The sequence below is a fragment of the Rana temporaria genome, chromosome 2, assembly GCF_905171775.1.
Source record: "Rana temporaria chromosome 2, aRanTem1.1, whole genome shotgun sequence".
NCBI classification, from domain to species: Eukaryota; Metazoa; Chordata; class Amphibia; order Anura; family Ranidae; genus Rana; species Rana temporaria.
Window position 1 is genome coordinate 275,102,657 of NC_053490.1, and position 26,336 is coordinate 275,128,992.

Sequence of the window (26,336 nt, forward strand, 5' to 3'; positions counted from 1 at the left end):
AGGATCCAACACCTTTATTAAATGGTATAAAATTTTGGCCACGGTGTCACCACCAGGATGGGGGGTTACAATAATAAATTAAATAAATAATAATGAACCATCATGGCTAACTCTTATGAAATGCTGTCCATCCAGCCGAAGCTGGACGACTACTCCCCACCGGCCCCAGCCGGCAGCCGGGCTGCCGGCTGCGGCCCCCCCACCACTGTGGCCAATTCGATGAGGCTCTGGAGGCCCATGTTAAAGATGTCTAGACCTATTGAAGATAAGTGGACTTTATCTCTCCTGAACAGACCCGGCAAAAAGCCTTCTAATTCTGAATGACGGAGGGACACCCCCCCCCCATGGAGGAAACAAAGCTATGCAGTGTTCTATTCAGGCACCTGCGGATCCTGTCCACATAAAACAGGCTACCTTGGGGGGACCATAGGAGCCTAGGGACCATTTCTGAATAGGCTAACACCACTCCGGGAAACATCAGGGAAATAGCATGCAGGTCCCTTTTTATCCGGCATAAAAGGTCCCAGGTTCTAGATTTACCCAGGTCATTGGCCCCGGAGTGAATGACCAATACTTTCGGAGAAGGCCAGATACTGGACAGATATGACAGATGCTCTATAATATCTGACCACCTCATACCCCTAACTCCTGACCAAAAAATCATAAAAAATTCTGAACTCAAACCTAAAGAAGAGGAATATGATCTAGATCCAGACAAATTCAGACGTTTTAAACAGGCGGCCAGGACGGCTGAAAACTGGTACCTAGTCAGCGAGGATAAATCCTCATGAACAAAGAATGATTCATTAGACTGAGGTCTAAGAGAACAATAATTCGACATATGAAAAACGGGGCAGATGGCCTTATTTGGCGAGCTGGCCAAACTGAACCACTTACCTTGGCCCTCTTGAAATGTCTTAGACCTACACATAAAAAGGTGGAGAGAACCTCCTACTAAGCGAACATGCGAAAAGCGTAAGAAAGATAGGGATCTTTTATTTGCCGCGGTGAATTCCCCCAGCCTAAGTGCCCCAAAAAACGCTAAAGAAAATGCTGCTCTGAATAGAAGGAACTCCAAATTAGAGAAGCAGACCTCCTGTAAAACTACCAAATGTCACCTAACAACTCGACGGATATCGGACGCCTGTTGTCCACCGTAGGGTTAGCTCTCCTCAGACCTTTTAGAACCTGAGAGACTGGAAAAAACGAATTCAATGCCGGAAGGCCCGAAAACTTCAAAAAGAAAGAAACCCCTGCGAGGACCTTACTGATAGATGACGGACTGAGTTGGGATTGGATGAGAGACGATAAGAAAGATAACGCAATGTAAGAATTGACAAATAAAGGGTCTAAACTCCCCTCCTGACAGAAACCACACCACCTGCTCCAGGAATTCGTATAGTCTTTCCACGTTTTTTCTGAAACCGAGGCCTTGAGGTTGTCGCGAATCAATCCCAGATTAAGCCCCAGAGGAAATCTGGGCAAGGGGTGCCGTAAAGATCCGCTGCCGGGGCCAACTCTCGGAACCTCTCGAGCTGCGAACGAGATAAAGCGTCAGCTATGTTATTCACCTTTCCCGCTATGTGTTCCGCTTTTAGCCAGATGTTAAACCTCATGCAGTGTAACACTAAAAAACGTAACAACCTAATGACCGGTTCCGATTTAGACGACAGGGTGTTGATGGCAAAAAGAACCCCTTTATTGTCCGTATGGACCAAAATCCTCCGGTTTATAAAGGAGTCCTTCCAAACCACAACCGCGACGATGACTGGAAACAGTTCGAGGAGTACCAGATTCTGAAGGATTTCTTTCTGTCTCCAGTCCGCATGCCATGCGCTCGCGCACCAGCGACCTTTTAGAAAGGCTCCAAATCCAAAAGAACCCGAAAAATTCCAGATGGGAACTAAGCGTAAACCCCACCTGCCAGGCCGATGACCCGTTGAAATTTGACAGGAAAGCATCCCAGATTCTCAGATCCTCCTTAATGCTTTTTGAAATTCGCACGTGCGAATGAGGGCTTTTGAAACCTCGCAGGGCCAGCGAAAAAACCCTCGCCATGGGGATGATCCTTGACGCGAAAGCGAAAAGCCCCAGCAACGACTGGGCCTCCTTTAAGAGAACCTTTTTTTCTACCCAGGAAATCTGTGATTAGCAAGGACATCCTCTGCACCTTATGCTCGGGCAACCTAAATTCCATCCTACTAGCGTCGACGGTAATACCCAAAAACTCGATAGAGGATGTGGGCAAAACCGTCTTCTCATGCGCAAGCGGGACACCAAATTCCTCACAGATATCCGAAAAGGCCTGGAGGGACTCCATGCACACTGATGAACCCGCTGGCCCGATGAAAAGAAAATCATCCAGGTAGTGGAGGATGAGACTCTGGGGTACCACCCAATGCAAGAAAGATGAAAAGGCTTCAAAATAATAACATGAGAGGGAGAACCCCATGGGCATGCACTTATCGAAGTAGAATTGGCCCTTAAAATAAAAACCCAATGAGTTGAACCCCTGCGGGTGCACCGGAAGGAGACGGAATGCTGACTTTATGTCGGCTTTGGCAAGAAAAGCCTCGCGGCCTGCCTGTCTCAGTAAAGCTAGAGCCTCATCAAACGACGCATAACATACGTTAACCTCGGCCACCTCGTCGTTCAATGAAGCGTCCGGCGGGTAGGATAGGTGATGTATCATCCTAAAACTACCGACCTCTTTCTTGGGTACAATGCCCAATGGGGATACCCTGAAATTTGGAAAGGGGGGAAAGGGAAAGGGACCAGCAATCCTGCCCTCCTGAAGCTCTTTATCAATCTTCTCTTCGGCTACCTTAGCGTGTAGGGTAGCAGAAAGCAAATTTTTAACTTTTGTGCAGCCTTGGCCTGTGAAGGTGGGAACCAAAAAACCCTCCTCAAAACCCTTAGTTAGCAGGGCTGCCATCCTGCGGTCGGGATAGCGTTCTAGCCACGGGCGCATTCTTCCCAAATTCACCGGTGTCTGAGCCTTTTCCAATTGCGCCGGTTGGCTGAAAAGCTCCAGCGGCAGCCCTGCGAAAGCATCTGCTCGCCGCATGGGTACCGCTGCAGTGAGAGCACTCGTGCTTGAACCTGCAGTTTGAAAGAAATTTGCATTGACCTTCATTAAAGGCAAAGCAGATCCCTTTCCGAAATGAACTCTGCCCGGCCAGCAGGGGCCGGGGGGTATACTGTGGCTTTGGCAGCATCAAATTGAGCCATAAGCCCACATCTTTGGATCCCCAGTTCAGAGAAGGATGGACCGCCAGTTTTTGGCGAAAATTCTCGTCGTAGGTGAACCACGCCGAGCCAACTATGTCCAGGTGTTGGAACAGCCCTGAACACTTTCCCGGAAAGTGCTCCCCCATAACTGCGGCGTAAATACAAAAGGCCTGCAGCCAATTTTGAAAGGTTCTGGGAATAGCCCTTCTCCTATCTTCTTCTCTATCACCCACATGCTTCTCTGACTTAATTAAGAACTCCTTTGAGGCTGGCAACAGTGACAGGATGTCTATGTACTCGCCCCTCCATATCTTATCTTTCACAGATTTTGACAAGTGGAACCCCAGCGGGGATAACACGCATGGCAGAGGCTCCCTGAAAGAGGACTCACTAACTGTTGCCGCAGAGGGCTTAATGGGTAGTATAGGGTTAACCTGCTGGAGAACACTTGGGTGGGCCAGATATGTGTCCCTTACCTGAGAACCAGGATCACCTGACTCCTGCCATACCGCACACACATCATCCTGCATATTCCTATAACCCATTTCATTTAAAGACATGTTAGACCTCTGTGCCTCCAACCATGCATCTTGAATTCTCTGTGAGGCAGCAGCAGCAGGCTGAGAGAATGGAACCTCTGCCTCGCTCATTGATACATTAACCCTTGCACCGGCCACCCGTGCCCTTTGTGTATTAACACTCATATCCGCACCATTATCATGTGCACTTTTAAACTGCTGTAACACTTCAGATAGTGAATCAACCAGTACTGAAAACTTAGACAAATTAGTTAAATTGGTATTCTCACCAGTCGCCATGGGCCCACTCACGGCCCCCGCCGGGGGGGAGTAGCGCTGCCCCCTTGCTGACAAGCGGCACCTTGTGTGGCAGCTCCCTCCTGGGTCACATGCTGAGGAGGAGCACATGTCCTCTGTTTTTTGTTTTTTCTCCCAGGTTGCTTCCTGGTGCCTCCCCTGACCGCCTTCACCTCTGGGATTGGCGCTGGCGAAGCCACGCCTTCTTCAGCTAGGCACCGCCTCAGCCAGTCATCCCCTCCTCTGCTCTCCGCCTTCTCCAGGTGTTTACAGAGGAGCTCCTCGTGGCCACGGAGCGATTCCATACCGGAGGAGGAGGTGAGTGTTCGTTGCCGCGCGTCTGCTGAAGGGGAGAACGCCGCCTCACGCTGTCCTATTTATAACCTCCGCCGCGCGGCTCCTTCCCGTGCCGCCGGCCAATCGGCTCTTCGCTGGATCGACGAATCAGGGCTGGTCCCGCCTCCGTCACCATAGCTACCTGCAGCGAGAAGAGAGAACCTTCCCCCCTTGCGCCAGCCCATGTCGGTCCCGCACATCGCTGAGACCTTTCATTCCCCACCCCACAGCTCATGAAAGCTCAAGCTATATGTTTGAACTGTTAAAAGATAGATGGCAGGCAACTTTTTGCTGGTCATAAACATAGCAGTTTGAGGCTGGGTTCACACTAGAGCACGCAGCTGTTCACAGCAGGAGTCCGCTGCGTCAACATTCACGTTTTAGGTCCAATTTCAGCCAAATTTTGGGCTTAATTCAGACTTGAAACGCACCAAAAGACACACAGGGCTCCTGGGCAATTTGCACTGGACCCGCTGAGGAGATGTGTGAACCGACTCCATAGAGAGCTGGTCACAATCTCCTGCTATGGTGAGAAACCTGCATCCAATTTGCATAAGTGTGAACACAGCCTTATGGCAGTTTTAATTTCAACCAGCTTTCAATTACAAAAATGCCCAAAGGGATTTCCAGAAAAGTAACTATATTGTCTCTTTTTTTAGCACATATTCTGTTGTAAAAAAGCGATCCTATGATGATACTTTTTTTAAGCCAATTTCAACCACTTTCAACCTTTGCAATACAGAAATCACAGAACCGATTAAAACAACCAGTTTTTCTCAAAACCATGTATTAACTGAAATGGTTGGTGATAAGTTTAAGGGGGCTTTAACACATTCTGGTATTTCATGATTGCAAGCTGGTTGAAAGTGGTTGCAATTGGTTACAATAACCTGCACAGGGTACCTGCTAAATAAAGAGGCAATGTGCTTTCCCCCCCCCCCCCAATTGTCTTGTCTTGCAGCAGGTTTGGCACTTACTGGCTGTGGTAAAAAACTGACCAGTCGAATCGATGAAATATCTGTTATCCCCCAAGGTGCTGTGATTCCTCTCTCTGGCTTGTATGAGCTGTAGTGATGTATGTAGGAGCAGGTAGGAGAAAACACAGCCTGCAGTGAGGAAGCAGATGTTCCACATATCCAGATATGTGAAATAATTGCAGCAGCCACAAAGCAGTGAAGCTGCAGCATATTAAGACACAGGCCATGGGAAAGATAAGTATATTGCATATCTATTAGCAGATATGTTATTTTATAGAAGTGACCAGTGTTGCTAATCGTCAGTATTTTTACTGGCAGACAGTAAAAACCAGGCACTTTTCTCCTGGCAGTACCATGCCAGTGAAAAATAGGTAAAACATATGGCTGTGACTCCTGGCTGGGATACTGAGCATGCCCCATTCTGAGTGCCTGCTACAGTGTGTTTGGGCAGCGGTGGTGGGGGACGGGTCTGGCGGAGTGTGTGTCATGTGATGTCATAGTGCAAGAGAGCTGAGCGTGTGGCCTGTGGGACGGGAGCAAGGCAGTGCTGTCAGCTGTCAGTGCTGTTTGGACTGGGGTGGACTGAAGGGACCACCTGACATGGAGAGGGAGAGAGAGTCACTGTGACTCAGGAGGGGACGTGTCATGTTGGTGAGGTTTCATCATAATCTGCGCTTCTGCACACTGCTGTCAGTGTCACTGAGAGTCAATTTCCTGTGTGTACCTGCCCATTCTAATTTTTTGCCCTCCTGAGTTCTGTCACTGAGCTACTTACTTACTATATCGAAAATAAAATAAGAAAAAAACTTTTTTTGCCTTAATATCTACCTTAACCACTTCCCGAAGGCCGTACGACTATATACGGCCGAAGGGTGGTTCTACTTCTTTTTACGGCCGCCCCTTTCCTCGTTCCCCGCATGCGCTCCCGAGCGCGCAGCAGGGAACTTCTGTGCTGGCTGTGTCCCTTGGACAACGCCAATCACAGATCGCCGTGAACGGAGTGGCCGTTTGGTAGGCGATCTGTGCGGCCAATGAGAGATGATCTCATATGTAAACATATGAGATCATTTCTCATTGCCGGCAATCGCAGAGACAGCGTGCTGTCAGGGAGAGAGGAGACCGATCTGTGTCTCTTGTACATAGGGACACAGATCGGTCCCCTCCCCCAGTCACCCCCCTTCCCCCACAGTTAGAACACTATATAGGGAATACATTTAACCCCTTCCTCACCCCCTAGTGTTAACCCCTTCAATGCCAGTCACATTTATACAGTAATTAGTGAATATTTATAGCACTGATTGCAGTATAAAGGTGAATGGTGCCAAAAATGTGTCAAAAGTGTCCGATGTGTCCGCCATAATGTCGGAGTCCCAATAAAAAAAAATTCAGATCGCCGCCATTACTAGTAAAAAAATAATAATAATTCTGTCCCCTATTTTGTAGGCGCTACAACTTTTGCGCAAACCAGTCGCTTATTGCGTTTTTTTTTCACCAAAAATATGTAGAAGAATACATATCGGCCTAAACTGAGAAAAAAAATATGTTTTTTAAAAAAAATTGGGCTATTTATTATAGCAACAAGTAAAAAATATTGTATTTTTTTTCAAAATTGTCGTTCTTTTTTGTTTATAGCGCAAAAAATAAAAACTGCAGAGGTGATCAAATACCACCAAAAGAAAGCTCTATTTGTGGGGAAAAAAGGACGTAAATTTTGTTTGGGAGCCACATCGCACGACCGCGCAATTGTCAGTTAAAGCGACGCAGTGCCGGAAGCTGAAATTTCACATGGGCAGGAGGGGGGTATATGTGCCCAGTAAGCAAGTGGTTAAATCACATTGCTAATTGCATATTATACCTATTTGTAGCTTAAAGTGTTTTTTTATCCCAACATTTCATATTCCTGATATGTGCCTGCTATACCACGTACTTGTATGAGAAAGTATCCTGGGGCATATTCTTAAATATCTGAGGCGGCGGAACGTATGTCCTTTACGTTACGCCGCCGCAAGTTTAAGTGGCAAGTGCCTGATTCTCCATCCACTTACCTGTAAACTTGCGGCGGCGTCGCGTAAAGTCCACCCGCGCAAGCCCTCCTAATTCAAATGATCCTGGTAGGGGGCGTGGATCATTTCAATTAGGCGCGCTCCCGCGCCGATCGTAATGCGCATGCTCCGTCGGGTAAATTACCCAACGTGCATTGCGCTAAATGACGTCTCACGGACATCATTTGTTTTGACTGTAACGTAAATGGCGTCCAGCGCCATTCACGGACGACTTACGCAAACAACGTTAAATTTTCAAATTTCGACGCGGGATCGACGGCCATACTTAACATTGAGTACGCCACCTAGGGGGCATCTTTATCTTTACGCCGCGTATCGCTTACGGAAACGACGTTAAAACACTACGGCGGCAAGCGTACGTTAGAGAATCGGCGTGACTAGTCATTTGCATATTCTACGCTGACCGCCACCTAGCGGTCAGCGTAAATATTGCAGCCTAAGATACAACGGCGCAGGCCGTCGTATCTTAGGCATGTTTAAGTGAATCTCAGTTTGAGAATACACTTAAACATAGGATCGGACTTACGTCTGCGTATCTGCTGATACGCAGGCGTAAAGTATTTGAGAATATGGCCCCCTGTTTTCTTTGTATTGCTTCCTTTGTGTGAAATTCCTGGTGTTCCTACCAGTCCCTCTGCTTTGCTACCAAAAACTGACCACACTAACAGAGTACATCCTGGCCAGATCTCTAGCTATGCTGGAAACTTATAGCTAGATTCAGGTAGAGTTAGGTCGGCGTATCAGTAAATACGCCGACCTAACTCTGAATCTGCGCCTACCTAGGTTAAAGTGTATTCTCAAACAGAGATACACTTAAACCTGTCTAAGATACGACGGCTTGCGCCGTCCTATCTTAGGGTGCAATATTTTGGCTGGCCACTAGGGGGCGCTTCCATTGCGGTCGGCGTAGAATATGTAAATCACTAGATACACCTATTCACGAACGTACGCCCGGCCGACACAGTACCGATACGCCGTTTACGTATTGCATTAGCAGGCCTAAAGTTATTCCATCAAATAGATGGAATAGTAATGTTAAGTATGGCCGCCGTTCCCGCGTCGAAATTCGAAAATTTAACGTCGTTTGCGCAAGTCGTCCGTGAATAGGGATTTACGTCGTTTACGTCCACGTCGAAATCAATAGGCCCGTGCGGCGGACTTAGCCGCAATGCACACTGGGAAATGTAGGCGCACGGCGCATGCGCAGTCCCAAAAAAACGTCAATCACGTCGGGTCAAGCCTAATTATAATAAAACACGCCGCATTTACGCTACGCCGCCGTAAGTTAGGAGGCAAGTACTTTGAGAATACAGTACTTGCCTCTCTGACTTAAGGCGGCGTAGCGTAAATACGATACGCTACGCCGCCTTAAAGTTGCGGCCATCTCTGGTGATCTACCTATTAGTGTACTCGCCTGCAATGATAAGACTTGTCCTGACACCCCTCCCCCCTGCACAACCATTCACTGGGAAGCTCAGTGCACTGTTGCTTCTCCTCCCCCAGCTATTATGCAGCCGAGAACAGAACGGAGGGTATATGATCACTTATAAAAAGAAATGGACAAAAAAAGGTATTTATAATGTTGTTTCTATGTCTATACACTAATGTTTTGCATTTCATTTCTATTCCTTTACAGTCACTTTAAAGTGTTACTAAGCCCACAACAGTAAAGGAGTGTGTACTGTATATGCAGTAAAGCATGCTTGTTATACTCACTGTGGAACCAAAATCTTCTGCATTGTGTAAAAAGGCTGTGTGATCCTGCCTTCTCTGATCCTCTGTTTCTTCTACTGTCTCCCTTTTCTGATCCTCTCTTTCTTCTACTGTCTCCAAAAAATAACCTGATATTTACAAAAGCAGCACCTCCCCAGTTCCCTGCTCCAGGGGGGCCATGCCTGAAGCTCTGTGAGGGGCCCCAACATTTCTGATGGCTGCCCTGTTTACAGAGTCAGTAGACAGGCTGCGCATGCTTAGTTTGGTGTGTATTGCTGGTTATTTTTTTTTTTTTCTGGGAGAGTGCATGTGATCAACACAGGGCGAATCAGCACTGTCCAGACAGAGGGTCAGGGGTCATGTCTCATACTACAATCAGGAGAGAATAAAAACTCCTCCTACAAGCTTTAACCCAGTGTTTCTCAACTCCAGTGCTTAAGGCACCCCAACAGGTCATGTTTTCAGGCTTTCCATTATTTTGCACAGGTGATCTGATCAGTTGCACTGCCTTAGTAATTACCACAGCTGTTTCATCTGAGGGAAATCCTGAAAGCATGACTTGTTGGGGCACCTTGAGGACTGTTGAGAAACACTGCTTTAACCAGTGCTTGGCCTGACATTGATATAAGTCACAAGACTGCTCTAACTGCTGATGAGAAAAAGTATTTAGTTTATATTTACTAAAATAATTGCATTTCTGTGTACTGTGGGAGACCAGATATAGTGAATGCAGGTTCTGGGTTAAGTAACACTTTAACCACTTAAAGCGGTTCTCCACCCTAAAGTGGAGTCCCGCTGATCGGAACCCGCCCTCCCTCCGTTGTCACATTTGACACCTTTCAGGGGGGAGGGGGGTGCAGATACCTATCTAAAGACAGGTATTTGCACCCACTTCCGGCCCAGCATTCACGGGCAAAAGACGGGCATTCCGTCACATCCCGTCGCCCCCCCGTTGTGTGCTGGGAACACTCGGCTCCCATCACACAGCGGGAGCCAATCGGCGGGCGCGGCGCGACTCGCGCATGCGCCGCAGGGAACCGGGCAGTGAAGCCGCAGCGCTTCACTTCCTGGTTCCCTCAGCGTGGATGGCGGGGGGAGCAGCAGAGACGAGCGATCGCTCGTCCTCTGCTGCGATCGGCGCTGGACTCCAGGACAGGTAAGTGTCCTTATATTAAAAGTCAGCAGCTGCAGTATTTGTAGCTGCTGGCTTTTAATATTATTTTCCCATGGCACATCCGCTTTAAGGACAGAGCCTCTGTCTGAGATTTGTTGTTTATGTTTACAAGTTAAAAACTGTTTTTTTTGCTAGAAAATTACTTAGAACCCCCAAACATTATAATTTTTTTTCTAACACCATACAGAATAAAATGGCGGTCGTTGCAATACTTTCTGTCACACTGTATTTTTGCAGCAGTCTTACAAGCGTATGTTTTTTGGAAAAAATACTCCTTTTTGAATTAAAAAAATAAGACAACAGTAAAGTTAGCCCATTTTTTTTATATTGTGACAAATAATGTTATGCCGAGTAAATTGATACCCAACATATCACGCTTCAAAATTGCGCCCGCTCGTGGAATGGTGACAAATTTTACCCATAAAAATCTCCATAGGCGACGTATAACCACTTAAGGATAAGCACGATCATTTACATCAGGGATCCTCAAACTACGGCCCTCCAGCTGTTGCGGAACTACACATCCCATGAGGCATAAAACTCTGACATTCACAGACATGACTAGGCATGATGGGAATTGTAGTTCCTGAACAACTGGAGGGCCGTAGTTTGAAGACCCCTGATTTACATCGTCAGAATGGCACGGCTGAGCAAATGGGTGTACAGGTACGTCCCTTTAATTTACCGCCGTGTGGTCGCATGCACACCGCCGGCGGCACGCTAGCGTCCCTGACGCGAGCTCCGTGACCGTGCCCGCGGGACCCGCAGACTCGATGTCCGCCGGTGTCCCGCGATCGTGTCACGGAGCTGAAGAACGGGGAGATGTCATTGTAAACACAACATTTTCCCGTTCTTCCTAGTGACATGTCACTGATCGAATGTTCCCTCATCTGGAGCAGCGATCATTGATGTGTCACTCATAGCCATGCTCCCCAACAGTTAGACTCACTCCCTAGGATACACTTAACCCCTTCAGTGCCCCCTACAGGTTAACCCCTTCACTGCCAGTGTCATTTTTACAGTAATCAGTGCATTTTTATAGCACGGATGGCTGTAAAAATGACAATGGTCCCAAAATGGTGTCAAAAGTGTCCGATGTGTCCTCCATAATGTCGCAGTCACGATAAAAATTGCTGATCGCCGCCATTACTAGTAAAAAAAAATATTAATAAAAATGCCATAAAACTACCCCCTATTTTGTGGACGCTTAGGGCCTGATCCACAAAAACCCTGCGTAACTTAACTTTTGACATTTAAGTTACACCGCCGCAAAATCTCTACCTAAGTGCCCGATCCACAAAGCACTTACCTAGAAATTTTGAGCGGTGTAACTTAAGTGCCTCCGTCGCAAGGCGGTCCTCCTCTCCGGGGGGCGTTTAAAATTTAAATGAGGCGCGCTCCCGCGCCGGCCGTACTGCGCATGCGTGTGACGTAATTTTCCCGACGTGCAGCGCGCGAACATAATTTACGCCGGGCTTTGTGGATTGCGACGGGACACTAAAGTTGCGACGGGTGAAAAAAAAAAAAAGCGCCGGGAAAACAAAAACAAAAAAGAAAAATTGTCAGCGTCGCTCGGCATGCATTCCTGAGAGGGAGAACTCCATGCCAATTTTCAAAGAAAAAACCGGCATGGGTTCCCCCCCCAGGAGCATACCAGGCCCTTAGGTCTGGTATGGGTTGTAAGGAGACCCCCCCTACGCCGAAAAATCGACGTAGGGGGTCCCCCTACAATCCATACCAGACCCGTATCCAAAGCACGCTACCCGGCCGGTCAGGAATGGGAGTGGGGACGAGCGCCCCCACCTCCTGAGCCGTGCCAGGCCGCATGCCCTCAACATGGGGGGGTTGGGTGCTCTGGGGCAGGGGGGCGCACTGCGGGCCCCCCCACCCCAGAGCACCCTGTCCCCATGTTGATGAGGACAGGACCTCTTCCCGACAACCCTTGCCGTTGGTTGTCGGGGTCTGCGGGCGGGGGCTTATCGGAATCTGGGAGTCCCCTTTAATAAGGGGGCCCCCAGATACCGGCCCCCCACCCTAAGTGAATGGATATGGGGTACATCGTACCCCTACCCATTCACCTAGAGGCAAAAAGTTAAAGTTATTAAACACACAACACAAGGGTTTTTAAAATAATTTATTAGTCTGCTCCGGAGGCCCCCCCTGTCTTCTTTATTAGCTCTAATACCAGGGGGGGCTTCTTCTTCCACTCTCCGGGGGTCTTCTCCGCTCTCCGGGGGGGGTTTCTTCTTCCGCTCTCCGGGGGGGGGGTCTTCTCCGCTCTCCGGGGGTCTTCTCCGCTCTCCGGGGTTCTTCTTCTATCTTCGCCGCTCTCCGCTGTTGACTCGGCGCACCCCGGTTCTTCTGCAGCTGTCCGGTGCCTTCTTCTTCAGCGCTGGCTGCCTGCTATCTTCGTGTGTTAGCTCAATTACTAACAGGAAGCCAGCGCGGTCTTCTGTGACGTCATGTGCTTCTTCTCCCTTCTTCCGATGTTGACACGTCGCCTCTTCTCACTGCAATGATGGAAGCGCGCCTTGCATCCCATTTATATAGGCATCACCGTCCCATCATGCTCCGGTAGGTACCCACGTGGTGGGTGCCTACCCACGTGCACCCACCACGTGGGTACCTACCGGAGCATGATGGGACGGTGATGCCTATATAAATGGGATGCAAGGCGCGCTTCCATCATTGCAGTGAGAAGAGGCGACGTGTCAACATCGGAAGAAGGGAGAAGAAGCACATGACGTCACAGAAGACCGCGCTGGCTGCCTGTTAGTAATTGAGCTAACACACGAAGATAGCAGGCAGCCAGCGCTGAAGAAGAAGGCACCGGACAGCTGCAGAAGAACCGGGGTGCGCCGAGTCAACAGCGGAGAGCGGCGAAGATAGAAGACCCCCGGAGAGCGGAGAAGACCCCGGAGAGCGGAGAAGACCCCCGGAGAGCGGAGAAGACCCCCCCCCCCCGGAGAGCGGAAGAAGAAACCCCCCCCGGAGAGCGGAGAAGACCCCCGGAGAGTGGAAGAAGAAGCCCCCCCTGGTATTAGAGCTAATAAAGAAGACAGGGGGGGCCTCCGGAGCAGACTAATAAATTATTTTAAAAACCCTTGTGTTGTGTGTTTAATAACTTTAACTTTTTGCCTCCAGGTGAATGGGTAGGGGTACGATGTACCCCATATCCATTCACTTAGGGTGGGGGGCCGGTATCTGGGGGCCCCCTTATTAAAGGGGACTCCCAGATTCCGATAAGCCCCCGCCCGCAGACCCCGACAACCAACGGCAAGGGTTGTCGGGAAGAGGTCCTGTCCTCATCAACATGGGGACAGGGTGCTCTGGGGTGGGGGGGCCCGCAGTGCGCCCCCCTGCCCCAGAGCACCCAACCCCCCCATGTTGAGGGCATGCGGCCTGGCACGGCTCAGGAGGGGGGGCTCTCGCTCGTCCCCACTCCCATTCCTGACCGGCCGGGTAGCGTGCTTTGGATACGGGTCTGGTATGGATTGTAGGGGGACCCCCTACGTCGATTTTTCGGCGTAGGGGGGTCTCCTTACAACCCATACCAGACCTAAGGGCCTGGTATGCTCCTGGGGGGGAACCCATGCCGGTTTTGATTTTACAAATTGCCGTGGAGTTCTCCCTCGGGAATGCATACCAAATGCCGTCGCTTGAATGTGCTTTTACATGGTGTTACTAACTTTACACCATGTAAAAGCAGCCCTAATTTTACACTTGCAAACTAAAACTTACGGCGAAAAAACGAAGCTGAAAAGCTTTGTGGATCGCCCTAAGTGCTAATTTGCATACCAGAAGCGGCATTTCGACTCGAAATGCCCCCAGCGGCGGATGCGGTACTGCATCCTAAGATCCGGCAGTGTAAGTCCCTTACAGATGTCGGATCTTCTGCCTAACTTTGGAAAACTGATTCTGTGGATCAGTTCCAAAGTTAGAACCAGGGATACGACGGCTTACGCCGGCGTATCCCTTTTGAGGATATGGCCCTATAACTTTTGCACAAACCAATCAATAAACGCTTTAATGTTTTTTTTTTTTTTTTACAAAAATATGTAGAAGAATACGCATCGGTCTAAAAAATGTTTTTTTTATATATTTTTTAGGGATATTTATTAAAGGAAAAAATATTATTTTTTTTTCAAAATTGCCGCATTGGTTTTGTTTATAGCGCAAAAAATAAAAACCACTGAGGTAATCAAATACCACCAATAGAAAGCTCTATTTGTGGGGAAAAAGGACGTCAATTTTTTTTGCGAGCCACATTGCACGACCGCGCAATTGTCAGTAAAAGCGCGGCGGTGCCGAATCGCAAAAAGTAGCCTGGTCTTTGGCCAGCAAAATGGTCTGGTTTTAAGTTAAGTGGTTAAAAAATTCTACAGGTTGCATGTTTTGAAATAACGCAGAAAAATCATTCTAAAGTAGAATGTAAAGTAAATTTTGGGTGTCGTGCAGTAAATTTCAACCTGGTAGGTTAGCAAGTGTTATTACTGCAATCCTTTAATGCTCCTGACAGGTTCACTTTAAAAAAAGAAAAGCTCACTATTACTTTGATCAGGCACATGTGGTATATGAGATAAAAAGGATGTGAACTTCTATTTTAGACTAGTTATTTACAGCCTCATTCAAACATCATCTGTGAGAAGTGAGTGAGAATCAGACCATGTAGGGCTTCCCTGGGGGTGATAATGAGCATTTCTTACCATCAGAAACATTCATTATCGCACAAAGAGATGAGCTCAGTTTGTATCCTGATAAAGGTGGATGGACTTTTGACACTGATGCTATGCACACAATAAAATATTCATTGATTGCAGTATTGTGTGTAGAAAGATTTATTTTTCTTATATTTGGTGCTTGAGCAAACTGGAGCATCACTGTAAATTTCTTTGTATATTAGCTCAAATATTGACTATAAAGTCAGGGCATTTTTCAAGCATTCTTTGCATTTTAATGTAAACAGCGGGTGCTGCTGTGCTTCTCTTGTTCATCTCACCTATAACTTGTATAACTTGTCAGACCCTTTCATTCTAGCATACACTGCCTCCTGGCAGTATCTCAGCTGGTCTGAGCTCTGCTTCTCCCAGTTCTGCCTTCTTATCAATTCAGATTTTTTGTGCCGGTGTGCAGGGCTGTCTTAATGAGAGGGCACACCTGGGCACTGCCCAGGGGCCCCAGCTGCATGGAGGCCCCTGCACTTTCCCCAAAGCAGCTGGTCCTTGAGCCTGGGCTGCCCCTCTACATCCCAGATATCCCCCAGCACTCTGACCCCTCTACATCCCAGATATCCCCCAGCACTCTGACCCTTCTACATCCTAGATATCCCCCCATAACTCTGACCCCTCTACATCCCAGATATCCCCCCAGCACTCTGACCCCTCTACATCCCAGATATCCCCCAGCACTCTGACCCTTCTACATCCTAGATACCCCCCCATAACTCTGACCCCTCTACATCCCAGATATCCCCCCAGCACTCTGACCCCTCTACATCCCAGATATCCCCCCAGCACTCTGACCCCTCTACATCCCAGATATCCCCCAGCACTCTGACCCTTCTACATCCTAGATATCCCCCCATAACTCTGACCCCTCTACATCCCAGATATCCCCCCAGCACTCTGACCCCTCTACATCCCAAATATCCCCCCAGCACTCTGACCCCTCTACATCCCAGATATCCCCCCATCACTCTGACCCCTCTACATCCCAGATATCCCCCCAAGCACTCTGACCCCTCTACACCCCAGATATCCCCCAACACTCTGACCCCTCTACACCCCAGATATCCCCCAACACTCTGACCCCTCTACACCCTAGATATCCCCTACCTACTTGACTTCTGTTTACCTGCACTCCATTGTAGGGGCCCCAGAGCATTACTTTGCCCAGGGGCTCATGATGCTATTAAGACGGCCAAAAGTGAGAGAAATGGAGTCCAGCATCCGTCAGATGAGTTTCCCTCTCATGTGGATATACATGCTTCATAATTCCTAGCCCTGTCAACATCATTCAGTAACTGCACACTATGATCAGAAGCCTGGAAAGATACAGACATTGTAATTCTGAAAATAGTACCTAAATTTGCCCTTGTAAGCTAAATCTGATTTGGCTAAAAGTAATATCCCTGGGCAGTGACTTACTCTCCCCTGGATATATAAAATACATACAAGTATAATCGAAAATATATCTATATATTGCTCATACTGGACAAAGTAAGAGGTTCACTTTATAGGAAGGACTCTAAGCAGTCAGTCCAGCATTTTTTTGTTGAGAAGATCAGCAGTAAAATAATCTTTTCTTTTTCTTTGAAATTTTGGACCCTAATTGCACTTTTGAGTGAGTGAGTGAGTGAGTGAGTGAGTGAGTGAGTGAGAAACTTGTAAAGCGCAACACATGCGAACTGAATCGCCTCTGGGCGCTGGTATGCAACTTTTAGGCTAGCCTCCGAGGACGAATCAGAAATTCGAAACGTACGTCAGGCTGCGTCACGTGCTACGTCACTTCCGGGTGAACGTCGGGTGGTTCGGCTGGAACGCAAGCCAAACACCTAGACAGCACACGCTGTCGTGCATTATAGCCAGGTGACGCTACCCCACGCCGGCTATTAGCAGCCATCGGAGCTGCTTTATTGCAGACAACGGCCCCTTTTTTGTTTTTCATTTTTTATTTATACTTTTACCAGTTTTTAACCTGCATATATATATTTTTAGTGTTTTCCCTGCACACTCCGGCATCGGAGCTACATGTGGACTTTGGCTTAGGTACATCTGCTGCAGCAGCCAGTCCCACTGCAGGTTATGTCATATTGGTTATTTTAAATAAATACTTTAGAATTTTTGACAACACTCTTTGGCCATACTTTATTATACCATTGGAGCCCCTGGTTTTGTTCCCTTTGAGGAATCGAGACAGCTAAGCAGTGGAGGCATTGGAAGCCTGAAATCCATTGGAAGGAAGGAGGAAAAATTGGAGCAGAGGAACGTCTATAAGATCTGACAATACGTGTCTGTTACCCCAAGAGGGGACCTTTGTCTGGTGAGTGGGGAACCTGGAGGGGAGCACCGGGAGCACGTCTGAGTGTGTTATAGGAGCACCCCTTTTTCCACCAGCCAGATCCACCTACTGGACTCTAATTACCCCATCAAGATCTCTGCATCTTCATACTATCTCCTTTTGGAAATCCATAGACACTATATACCATTGTTTCTTATAGGCTGCCAGCTAGCCGCATCTGTTTCCATACAACACCGTCCTGTGCAGATCACAGGGTGGATTGGTGTTGTTGGCTGATTATGCAATATTACTGCATGTGTTATCTATGCAACTGTTTTTTGGCTACTGCTTGCTTTTGGCCTATATAGTTATTTTTAGTGTTTATTTACATATACAATTTTTGCTGGACTATTATTGGAACCACTACAGGGTTCACACTATTTGCTTTTGTCTCACAGCACTTATTGCAATTTGTATATGTTTATTTACTGGTGTCTGCATACTGTGTCAGTGTTTATACATAGAGGCATACTAGCTCAGACACCCCACTGGTCAGCAGCACACTTCCAGTGCACGGTTGTTGGCTTCAACACCCAGCTACACCCATTCCCTAGCACTTTAAGTGCTCCCTTAGTCCTCTGACTTTGTGGGACCTCTACCAGTACAGACCTTAGTCAGTTCAGCCCATACTGTACTCAGTGGAGCACATATCAACCACATTTGGTCTAGGTAGACCCGCATCGGGACCTTTAGGTGTAGCAATACACTTAGGCAGCGCCACCATTCCTTACCCATTTATAATTTTTATTTATTCTGCCCTCTAGGGGACAGTTTTTTAGGAAGGCAGCAGCCTCTTAACCTCAGATATCCCAGTGCAGGTTTCTTTCCACGTTTTAAAAATATCAATAGTCCCTGCTGAAACCACCAATTGTAGAAGAGAATTCCACATCCTTATCGCCTTGACAGTGAAAAACCCCCTGCAAAGTTTAAGGTTAAACTGCTTCTTCTTCAATCTCAATGTGTGACCCTGTGTCCTCTTACACTCTCGGAGACTGAATAGTTTTTTTCACCATTGAGTGAATTGTAAATCACTATCTCCAGCGAGAATACATTTTTTGCTTGTAGTCTCTCCTCGTAATTGAGGTCCTCCAGTCCCCTTATTAATTTTGCCCTTCTCTGGACTCGCTCCAGCTTAAGCACATCCTTCCTGAGGACTGGTGACCAGAACTGGACGGAATACTCAGGATGTGGCCTAATTAGAGTTTTATAAAGTGACAGGATTATAGTTCTATCTCTGGAGTATACAGTATCCCTTTTTTTTTATGCCTGCTAATATTCTGCCGGCTTTGGTAGCTACAGATTGACATTGCATGCTATTGCTCAATCTGTCATCTACTAGGACCCCCAGATCTTTCTCCATCCTTGGTTCTCCCAGATGTTCTTCCCCTAGTGAGTAGTTTTCATTTATGTTTTTAGCCCCCAAGTGCATTACCTTACATTTCTCCACATTAAACCTCATTGCCATGTAGTTGCCCATGCGATTATTTTGTTCAGGTCTTTCTGAAAAATTTCTATATCCTGATTCCTGATGTGAGGTTATTGCCCTATTTATTTTTGTGTCATCCGCAAAAATGGAGATCAAACTATCCCAACGCCTATATCATTTATGAATGTATTAAACAGAATTGGTCCCAGGACAGAGTCCTGGGGTGCCCCACTTACCACTCCAGACCAGTCTGAGTACAACTATGGCCTCGTACACACGACAGAGTTTCTCGGCAGAATTCACCGAGAAACTCGGTCAAAACCCGGATTCTGCCGAGAAACTCTGTCGTCTGTACAGTTTTGGCTCGATGGAGCCGCTGAGGAACTCGACGAGAAAATAGAGAACATGTTCTCTATTTTCTCGTTGTTCTATGGGAGAAGGCGGCCCGCCGAGCTCCTCGGCGGCTTCATCCCAAAACTCGACGAGGAACTCGACGTGCCAAGCACGTCGAGTTCCTCTGTCGTGTGTACGGGGCCTGAGTCCAAGAACAAACCTTATGGTCCATGCCTGCAGACCTCAGCTTGTAGAGTAAGCGTTTGTGGGGAACTATATCGAATGCTTTTGCAAAATTCAGATACACCACATCAGCAAAATGCATTCCAGGTGCATAAAAACAAAAAGGTGTGCAAAGTCTTAATTTTCTTTAGGAAGCATCCACAGCATTAGTGGGAAACCCTGTACCCTGCTAGCATACTGCAGAACAAGGACCAAGGACCAGGGCCGGACTTACCATTGGCCTTGACTGGGCTCAAGCCCAGGGGCCCCACCCAACAGGGGGCCCCCTTTAAAAAAAAAAAAAAAAAAATTTTTTTTTTTTTTTTTTTTTTTTTTTTAGGGGTCCGGAGGTCCCCAGGGCCCCGGATGGCAACCCCCCTTTTTTTTATTTATTTTTTGTAAAAAAAATGTTTTTTTTTATATATTTTTTATTTATATAATATATATATATATATATATATATATATATATATATATATATATATATATATATATATATATATATATATTTTATTATTATTATTAAAGGGCCCAGGGGTCTCCAGGGCCCCGGATGGCAACCCCCCTTTTTTTTTATTTATTTTTTGTAAAAAAATGTTTTTTTTATATATTTTTTATTTTTATATATATAATATATATATATGTATATATATGTATATATATATATATATATATATATATATATATATATATATATATATATATATATTTATATATATATTATTATTATTAAAGGGCCCAGGGGTCTCCAGGGCCCCCGGATGGCAACCCACCTTTTTTATTTTTTTATAAAAAAAATTACATTTTTTTTTATATATATATATATTTTTTTTTATTAAAGGGCTCAGAGGTCCCTAGGGCCCCATGTGGCAACCCCCCCTTTTTTATTTTTTTTTAAAAATGTTTATTTTTTTATTTTTGTTTATTTTTTTATTTTTTATTAAAAGGCCCAGTGGTTCCTAGGGGCCCAGAGGTCCCCAGGGCCCCCGGGTTTGGCAACCTCCCTTTTTTTATGTATTTTTTATAAATGTTTATTTTTTCTTTTTATTAAAAGGCCCAGAGGTCCCCAGGGCCCCGGATGGCTACATATATTTATATATATTTGTTTTCTTCTTTATTTCTTCTTTTTTTGTAAAGGCCCCCCCCGCTTCTCAATTTGCGGCAGCCCCCACGCTTCTCAATTTCAGGCGGCAGCACCCCCACCCCCCCTAGGTTCTCTGCTTCAGGGGGCCCATGCCTTAAGCTGTGCAAGGGGCCCCAAAATTCCTGATGGCGGCCCTGCGCATACCTCCCAACACGCACGGATTCTGTGGGACTTTCCCGCACAGACAGCTTCTTCCCGCAGTCCCGCAAAAGGGTTAATTTTCCCGCACTGCAAGAGGAGGCAGCACGGAAGCAGGAGGAACCGGAGTGGTGTGTGGAGAACTGTGGCTGCTGAAGGGAAGAAAGCAGAGAGCCGGGCTAATGACAGTCTGTGGCCCCGGCTGTTGGCACAGGTGAGAGGCAACTGCAAAATCCCCCCCCGCTCAACAACTTTAATGCGCTCCCCCCCCGCTCAACAACTTAAATTCGCCCCCCCCCCCGCTCAACAACTTCGATCCCCCCCAATTCTCGGCTCCAGGGGGCCCCTTCAACACTCAAGCCCAGGGGCCCCCACCACCCTAAGTCCTGCCCTGCCAAGGACCCATGTTCTCTTAGGGATGAGCTTCATGTTCGAGTCAAATTAATGTTCGACTCGAACATTGCCTGTTCGCCGAACAGCGAACAATTTGGGGTGTTCGCAGCAAATTCAAAAAGCCGAGGAACACCCTGTAAAAGTCTATGGGAGAAATCTAAAGTGCGAATTTTAAAGGCTTATATACTATATTTATACTATACTTATATTTATTATCATAAAAAGTGTTTGGGGACCTGGGTCCTGCCTCAGGGGACATGTATCAATGCAAAAAGAAGTTTTAAAAACAGCAGTTTTTTCTGGAGCAGTGATTTTAATAATGCTTAAAGTGAAACAATAAATGTGAAATATTCCTTTAAATTTCATACCTAGGGAGTGTGTATAGTATGCCTGTAAAGCAGCGCTTGTTGGCCGTGCTTAGAACTGTCCCTGCACAAAATGTCATTTCTGACGCAAAAAAAGTAATTTAAAACCACTCGCTGCTATAATGAATTGTCGGCTCCCGGCAATACAGAGAAAAGGCATTAAAAGTCATTGATTAAAAAAAAAAAAAAATGCGTAGGGGTCCCCCCAAAAACAATTACCAGACCCTTCAGGTCTGGTATGGATATTAAGGGGAACCCCACCCCAAATTTAAAAAAACATTGCGTGGAGTTCCCCCCAAAAATCCATACCAGACCCTTTGTCTGAGCACGCAACCTGGCAGGCAGCAGGAAAAGAGGGGGGTGGCAAGAGAGCGCCCCCCTCCTGAACCGTACCAGGCCACATGCCCTCAACATGGGGAGGATGCTTTGGGGGTCTGTGACCCCTCAAAGCACCATGTCCCCATGTTGATGGGGACAAGGGCCTCATCCCCACAACCCTTGCCCGGTGGTTGTGGGGGTCTGCGGGCGGGGGGCCTATCGGAATCTGGAAGACCCCTTTAACAAAGGGGACCCCAGATCCCGACCCCCCCTATGTGAATTGGTAAGGGGTACATTGTACCTCTACCATTTCACACAAAAAAAACACACAGACACTGTTGAAAGAAGTCCTTTATTAAAAATAAAAAAATAACAATTTAAAAAAGATTCCAGCGGTGGTAATACACTCTCGGTCTCCGCTCCAACGCTGTCGGTATCCTGCAATGGATGCTCTCCTCTCCGGGGTCCAGTGATGAGATGATCTCCTCTTCATCCAGATCCAGGATCCAGCGATGAGATGTCCAGCGCAGCGCATCCTGAGACACCCCGAGAATGATGCTGCGGGAGCCAGTGACAGCTCTTATGTAGCTGAGGGCGGGGCCACCTGTCACGTGACCCCCCCTCTGACGCAAGGGGAAACCCAGGCTTTCCTAGTGACGTGTGGGTGACCCCGCCCCCCTCTGATTCAACGGGAAACCTGCGTTACATCAGAGGGGGGCTGGGTCACCCGTCACATCACTGGGTAAGCCCTGGTTTCCCCTTGCGTCAGAGGGGGACGGGGGTCACGTGATGGGTGGCCCCGCCCTCAGCTACATAAGAGCTGTCACTGGCTCCCGCCACATCATTCCTGGGGTGTCCCCCGGTGGAGACAGGATGCGCTGGCTACCCCTTACCAATTCACATGGGGGGGGCGGGATCTGGGGGTCCCCTTTGTTAAAGGGGTCTTCCAGATTCCAAAAAGCCCCCCGCCCACAGACCCCCACAGGATTCCTATGGAGGATATAGCAGGGATGTGAAACATTCCTGTTTGCATGTGACTCCATTGGTGATTTACATTTTGAAGAATTTAAAGTGGAACTAACCCAATCAATACTCACCTCCCCTCCAGCAATTCAACATCCCCGAGCTTCCTTGCCAAGCCCAACATCTTCTCTTGTGTTTTTCCAGGTATGAGGTAATTGGCCATCTTGATTGGCCAAGCCAGGTTGAGGTAACCCCTGTTCATGTGCATAAGAGTTAAACGATCCTGCCACTGAGGCATGTCGAAAATATGCACTGGGTTGTACATGCGCAGCGTAGATCATAAAGCATCTTGTGAGGAGAAAAACAAGAAGTCTTTATTGCAGAAAACACATACATAGTATGTCACTTCTGCAATTAAAATCTATCCTACTCACAAGTTTTTTATTTTATGTTCTGATTTAAGGCACTGCAATGTCAGTGACACATACAAGTAGATGCGTGTTCTCCCTGCACTTTCTTTAAATCTTGTCACTGGCAAAGTGTTGTACTATCCTAAAGCCTAGTACACATGGGCCAAATGCGACATTGGGTGGTTCAATAGAAACTGGCCGACATTCTGCACGTGCGTATGGCAACCGGTCCAACAGAAGCCGGCTGTTCGGACCGACTCCCGATCAGCCCTCCAGCCAATGGCTGGAACTGCTGATTGGAGTGTTCTTGGGGGGGGGGGGGGGGGGGGCGGTCCACCTGTCTGAACACAGGGGAGATAGCTGTACTAACATTTGATTGTTAGTACATCGGCTCAGAACTGAGCTGTAAATCTTTTTTCATTCAACCCGCTGGGTTGAACGAAAAAAAAAAAAGCTAGTAGTGTGCTTTAGACTTTGAACACCTTTTGTTCTGATGCACTTGGATTATATTTAGCTCATTAAAAAAGAACATTTGTTTAAGCTTTAACAAAGGAATGTTTAATTGATTCAATCTAATTGACAGAAGACTTTCAATTTGGGAATGTTTATAATAAAGAACAGATATTGTAAAGCACAACACAGAGCTTTACAAATACGCATTTTTTTTAAAGCATACTGTACAAATAATAGTTCCTCAGTGTGTTAAAATGCATTTCATAAATCTTTCAAAAAACAGAGAAATGCTTTTTTTTTTTTGGGGTTGGAAAGAAGAACATTAGCCTTGTTCAATAAAGATTTTCTATACCTCAGCGCTAATTTACTGCACTGAAGTCACAACAGTACAAGATGGACTCTTACTAGGTGTTATGGATTACTGCCCTTTAGAAATAGCATTTAAAGTATATGTGAACCCTTACCTTGCAAAACAACAGATTTTGTTTAAAATATAAAAAAATTATAAAAAAAACAATTATTTTTATAAGCGATCATATACCCGCTGTTCTCAGCTGCATGGAGAGGTGGGGGTGGAGAAACAGCAGTACATTTATCTTTCCAGTGAATGGTTATGTGGGGAATGGGGGCGGGGGGTTAGCACAAGTCTGACTATTGATGGACAAGCAGCCTGTTCTCCCAGCACAGCCAAAAAACAAACCACACTGTGATGGATGTGCTCTCATGTCTAGCTTGGTCAGTCTAAAATGCAGGGAAACTGGCATGAACACCAGGTATTTCACACAAAGGAAGAAATAAAAAAAAAAAAGATGAACAGTACTTTTTAAGACAATTACATGGTACAACAGACACATATTAGGAATATGACATTTTGCGATAACATATCCTTTAAGAATGAGAACACTTTACCACTGCGTATAGTCAAATAACTGGAACAAATTTATTTTTTTATACACTGTGGTCTATCATATGTGCAATAGAGAGCTTTAATAAATGGCATTTGTTCACCACCAGACACACAATAGCTTAATAGCCATTATAATACAACCCATACAAGAGCTGCTGGAATGTTTGGGTTCTCCTACCTTTTCAAGTAATGACCCCTCCTGAATATAGGCCTGACAACACACCAACACACCAATAGCAATAAATTTGTTTTATTTAAACTGCCAATAGCATTCACCACTTGAAATGCAGTGGTTCAATAACAGAGATACAATACAAGTACAGGTAGGTGAATCGTTTTGGGGTTTGTTTTCCCCTTTATTGCCAGTTAAAGACCTCAACAAAATGCACTGGGCGATTGGAGAACAACACTGCAAGTGGAACATCTTAACACCGTCTGCTGGCAGTGGGATCCTCTAAACTCTACAAATGGAGCACTCGACCTTCACAAGAAGGTATTTGTAATTTACAGGGCAAAAAAAGTTATCTTCACAAAGTTTCCTAACAACACAAGATTATGTGTTTCCCTTTAAGAAAGCTCTTTCTTTAAAGCGGGAGTTTTTTTAACATTAGATTGATGCTCATTTTGTCTAGGGGAATCGGCTAGTTTTTTTAAAAACAAAGCAGTACTTATCGTTTTAGAGAGCGATCTTCTCCGCCGCTTCCGGGTATGGTCTTCGGGACTGGGCGTTCCTATTTGATTGACAGTCTTCCGAAAGGCTTCCGACGGTCGCATCTATCGCGTCACGAGTAGCTGAAAGAAGCCGAACGTCGGTGCAGCTCTATACGGCGCCTGCGCACCGACGTTCGGCTACTTTCGGAAAATCGTGACGCGATAGATGCGACCGTCGGAAGCCTGTGGGAAGACTGTCAATCAAATAGGAACGCCCAGTCCCGCAGCCCATACCCGGAAGCAGTGGAGAAGATCGCTCTCTAAAACGGTAAGTACTGCTTTGTTTTTAAAAAAAATAGCCGATTCCCCTAGACAAAATGAGCATCAGTCTAATGTTAAAAATTTACATTTCCGGGTGAACCTCCACTTTAAGGATTTATAAAGGCAGAAGGTTTTTTCTATCTTCATGCCTTCTATGCATGAAGATAAAAAGCATTCTGTGTGCAGCAGCCCCTCTAAGGCCCTGTACACACGAGGAGACGTCCGATGAAATCGGTCCGCGGACCGTTTTCATCGGACATGTCTCCTGGGATATTTTGGTCTGATGTGTGTACACACCATCAGACCAAAATCCCCGCGGACAGAGAACGCGGTGACGTGACGGTGACGAGGCAACGTGCGCAAACCAGGAAGTTCAATGCTTCCACGCATGCGTCGAATCAATTCGACGCATGTGCGGGATTTCGGTCCGCTGGTTAGACGTACTAACCAGCAGACATGTCTGACGGACAGGTTTCTAGCGGACAAGTTTCTAAGCATGCTAAGAAACTTTTGTCCGTTGGAAAACGGTCCGATAGGCCGTACACACGACCGAACATGTCCGATGAAACTAGTCCGTGGACCAGTTTCATCGGACATGTTCGGTCGTGTGTACGGGGCCTTACACTTACCTGAGTCCCATATCTATCCAGCCATGTCCATGACTGCCTCAGCCACCCAAGACTCTCCCTCCTCATGGGCTGAGACACATCAGTGGCGCGATTGGCTCCCACTGCTGTCAATCATAGTCAGTTAGCCAATGAGGAGAGAGAGGGGGCGAGCCGAACTGAAGCTTCATGTCTGAATGGATACACAATGCTGCAGCTCAGCTATAGCAAGCTGCTTGCTGTGGGGGCACTCAGCATGAGGAAGGGGCCAGGAACAGCGAAAAGGGACCTGAGAAGAGGAGGATCTGGGCTGCTCTGT